Source organism: Penaeus monodon, chromosome 40, assembly GCF_015228065.2.
Source record: "Penaeus monodon isolate SGIC_2016 chromosome 40, NSTDA_Pmon_1, whole genome shotgun sequence".
Taxonomy (NCBI): domain Eukaryota; kingdom Metazoa; phylum Arthropoda; class Malacostraca; order Decapoda; family Penaeidae; genus Penaeus; species Penaeus monodon.
Window position 1 is genome coordinate 17,057,817 of NC_051425.1, and position 5,000 is coordinate 17,062,816.

Here is a 5,000-nt window from a genome sequence, read left to right on the forward strand (position 1 = left end):
CTCCAAAAACCCGTCATTAAATTTCCTTTGTTTAATTAAAAAAGGGAAAAATTGAAACAAACAAAAAAAAGTATATATGATATAAAAACCTCGCAGCCCTTCGAAGTTTTCATGGTGGTGAGGAGGGATGGACAAATAGGAGTCTGTTGGGAAGGACGTCGGGTTCCATTTGAAGCCGAGGGACATGTCAGGCGTCGGGTGTCTGAAAAGAGGAGAGAGAGACCCCGTGAAAATGAAAGGAGACTATTGGAACACACGATGAGTAAACACGGGGCACCTGTAATGGATAATCGAAATCGGTTTATGATACTGAGATCACAGTATGAAATTTACTATTCGAGCATAAATGATGAGGAAGAAAGTTATCTGTGATGGAAATCGAAATCAGTTTATAAATATTGAGATCATAGTATTGTAATTACTATTGGAACTTAAACACTGGTTATTGTAAGTTCCCAGTGTTTTTTAACATGGACAGATTGTGGAAACAGCACCCTAATACTCGCACAAAACGGGAAAATTGAGATATTTGCCCATTACCCGACGGAAGCGAAGTTGGTCACAGCTCTACCATGATGGGGCTAACGAATAGATCCTCGTCTCGCTTCAACGTTCTGTTGCCCTCAGCTTGACCGAATAGGTACAAAATATCATCTGCGTGACCGACGTTTTAACAGGAAAAAAATATTACTTTGGGATAATTCGTCAATTTCTACGATAATATGACTTGGCAACCCGTGTAATAAATCGTCAAGCCCTGGAATTCATATATTTGCACCCCTATGACAGAACAATATCATAATCATGTAACCATATCTCTCTCTCCGAACTGGTTGAAAGAATTTATTATTACAGCTTTTGTACCAATCCGGAGTAGTAGGGAAAAGACCAAAAACAGACTCGTGTTCTCCGTCATGCTGCAGTTTGTATGTAAACACGTTCTGATGAGATTTCTGAGGGTTGCCCGACCGCGTCAAGATGACACATGTCGAACATTCTATCACTGAAAAGCGGGGACATTTGGTATTTTCATTAAAAAAAAGGGTGTTATATTTTTTTAATACCCACTTCGATTATTGTTATCATTCCAAGGTATCTTTAAAGGACTGCGCGTTTTTGAGTATAGCACTAATGATACAGCTGGAAAAAAATCTAATTTACTTTCTCCGTGATTCTCTCAAATCGCTATCCTCCTCATTGTTGAAATTTTTCCAACACAATGATCATTAAAAAATTTATATATTATTACCACATTATGATCATAAACAAACATATATCGTTATCTACACTGTTTAATTAACAAGCTTATATATCATCATTACCCTCATTATGATCACTGACAACCTAAAACCTCCTGAGTGTTGTAGCGGGACCCCAGGATCCAGGAGGGGAAAAGTATAATTAAATAAAATTGTGTGTATATATGTTATATTTTTTCTATCTTTCTTTCCTTTTTTTTTTCTTTTTTTCTTTTTTCCACTAGTTAGCTTTATATTTTGTATGAAGTAGTCAAAGAGTGATTATGAAAAGAATAAATATATATGGAAACACTATGGAGTACTCACATTGGCGGGGTTTTTCTTCACGATTGTATGTAAATATTTTTTCGGACCTCTGCATATATTGGAACTTGTCTAAAATGGACCTTTTTCTCCTTATAGTTTTAGTAGCCCTGCTATAAGACATCAATACCCAATCGTTATTGCCCTCATTACCATCATCTCTTTACCCTGATAAGTGAATCCCGTTTCTCTTCTGCCCCTTCAAAGGCGCCCCGGTAGTGGTGGAAGGCTCGGCGTGCCAGGGACTCCGGGTCATCTTCCCAAGCTTCGAAGATCAGTGAAACCGGTCCGTTGCCAGAGAAGTTCTGGACCAGGCTGTTTGCAGCGGGTTTGTCCAGGTGAAAACTGTTTGAAGGCAGAAACAGGTGATTAGTTGTTTCTTGGTGGGTTTGCCCTGGGTATAGCAATGTCAATACAAGTAGGGAAATGGTAAAAGAAATGTGAGTCTACAGTGTATAACATTTATAAAAGATAAAACCTTTCACGAGAATGAAATCTTGATGATTCAGTGCTGTGCTTCTCGTTTCATGTCATTAGTTACGGGTAGGCCCAGCGTATAACTGACTAACAAAGGAAAATCAGCCTGCAGGCTTTATGAGAGAAAAGACCAATTGATTAAGATCTCAAACCAGACGTTTGTGGGTTAATATTTCCATCAAAATATGCCCTTCATGGGTTACTTCAGTTTGAAATGCATTGCGTAATGTAGCACGTCTTATAATGCAATATAAATAGATAAACGACAAGAAATTCCATTTACGATTTATAAAGGCTAATAAGAGGAAAAAAAATTCACGAGAAAAAGAAAATGAAGGTTCTCACTAAAGATCCTCTAAATCAGCATTTCTTAACCTAGGTGTCGTTTGAGGTTTTCTGCGAATTTTCGCAATTTTAATGAGGCTCTTTTTCTTTTACAAAGGGTTTTTAGACTAGTGACGTTTTCAATAAATCATTTTTTTTCGTGTTGATTTTTTTTCGTATTACCTCTACGCAAAGTTAACCTTAAACAAAAAAGAAAAAAGAAAAATTATGGGGCCCCCAGTAATGCCGTTTGGGCAAAGGTTCAGAGAGGAGGTTTGGAGAAGAAACGAAAGGGGTTAAAGAACCGCTGTTCTAAATCTTACTCAGGCTAATCACGGGTGCCTCATCTTGCGTAATCCCAGATATAATGTCCACCTTGTTATAGCGTCCTCTTCTCAGCAAACGCGGGGTAGTCGGGTAGAAAATGGCCATCAACGCGCGGTAACATGTATTGAGGGGATTCGTTAAAGATCTGAAAAAAGTGAGCAGTTATATGCTTTCTAATTTGTGACTTTTTTACGTTTTCTGTGGAAGAGGTGATTGTGGATGATGATTGGGATAGTGAGGATTATATGGTCATGAGTGATGTCTGGTAATTATGGTGGTGATATGATAATGATTACTGATAGCTCGTGGTGATGAAGAGGATGATGATGGTGACGGTGACGGTGACGGTGACGGTGATGATGATGATGATGATGATGATGATGATGATGATGATGATGATGATGATGGAGACACGATTGTTACTGATTGCTGGTGGTGATGAAGATGATGGTGATAAGGATGACAACACAATTACAACTACTTCTGGTGATGAGAATAACACTACCATCATTGCTGCTAAGTATGATGATGCTTATAATAATGATAATGATGATAGTGAAAATGATGATGGCGATAATGATGATGGTATGAAATTTTGGAAAATAAAAGACATAAACATCGTCCTGCATTAGAAAAAATAACTATCATAGAAGTAAGAGACAGAACTTTCACAAGAGAGCTATTGCATGAATAGAAAATAGTATTCACATTTCGAAAAGTTAGTTACATAAACCAAAATACAAAACTTAAGTGCTAACTAACTCATATTACTTTAACCATATATTTGTTTTTATTTATTAATCATTATTATTATTATCATTTTAGATGGTCTTTAAATAAATTTCGTAATGGAGTAACTGGAACCCCCCAATGCCTTCGTAAAATCACTACTATTTTTTGAATAGAGAATATCAGTAAATCAATGCATAGACTCACAACGAATTTCTTCTGGGCTGAAATTAAGTCTTCGTAAGGGACATTCCTCAAACAAGCGACGAAGGCTGAGCTGCTGGGAAGTTGCTGATCACTTATCCCTGAACAGTTGAACATCTGACCAATCTTAGCGGCTACCTGTCTGTGTTTTCCGCAGTAGCCCACGGACACAGCGATGTCCCCGACTGCAGGATAGCACGGCTGAACAGTCCTGGTGAGGGTTGAATTATATATGAGGTAGTGTGAGTGTAGGTTGAAGAGACGAATGGGTATTAACCGAGTCTCTAATTATATTTACTTTGGTATGACATCTTGGCATAACGATATAGGACGAAAAAAACAGACAGCTACTAAAGGATAAAGTCACATAAAAGGGTAATGAAGTGATGAAGTACACAAATACGCTCAATGATTGATACGATATTGTATACAGATATTTTCTGCAACTGTATCAAGTAATCAGTGTTCTGTCCATTCAGTCGTACTAATTTACATTTGTATCCCCCTCTTAGAGATTACTCCAGACGTCAGCCTCACCTGAAGACATGGGAGACAGGACGTGGAAATGCCTGCCCCTGCCCCGGCGCTCTCCCCGAGAGGGTGACCTTGCCTGGGTCGCCGCCGAGTCACGGATGTTGTCTTGCACCCACAGGAGAGCCATCCTTTTGGTCCTTGAGTCCTAGATTGCCAGGCAGCTCATTGTCCTCAATCGATAAGAATCCTGCAAGATCACAGCGGTTTCAAGAACACGAATCATTGCTGTTCAGTGAAAGGAAGTAGAATCAACCAAAACAGAATATGCCAAAGAACATTACGATCAAATGCTAGAATCCTTTCGCTCGGCCTATCGAAAGTCGCTAGGCCTATTTAAGGATGCCTACCCAGTGTGGTCAGGCGATACTGTATTACCACGAGGACCACATCCTTCGTGAGGAGAGGAAGGGGCCCGAAGACCTCGCCTTGACCGTTCGTGAATCCTCCGCCGTGAATCCACACCATGACAGGCAAGTCCGACGCGTAAGGCTGAAAGGCGATCGCGTAGTTAGGGTATGCAAGAGGAGCGGGCGGTGATAACGGACTAATCAATGTCTTCGTTATTTTTGCTAGTAGTGAAAGTTGCCTTCCTCATTACTGAATCTCAGTATTTCTTTATAACGTTATTTATACCAATGACATACCGCCTGCTGGATAATCAAATCATATGAAATTTCTACGCCTTCTTATAATTTTCCAAGAAATAATTGGGTTACAAAACAAGGTATGAACTGCTGTATAGGGCTTATTATGACTTACCCGAGGTGTGTAGACGGAGAGATAGAGACAGTCTTCCTGCCCCTCAACAGTAGCATTTCCCAACTGTGGGCATTTCGGTGTGGC

General features: G+C 39.5%; 1 pseudogene; it reads right to left on the reverse strand.

Moving 5' to 3' along the window:
• The window catches only part of LOC119598027, an 11,368-nt pseudogene that overhangs the window by 4,947 nt on the left and 1,421 nt on the right, over positions 1 to 5,000 (reverse strand).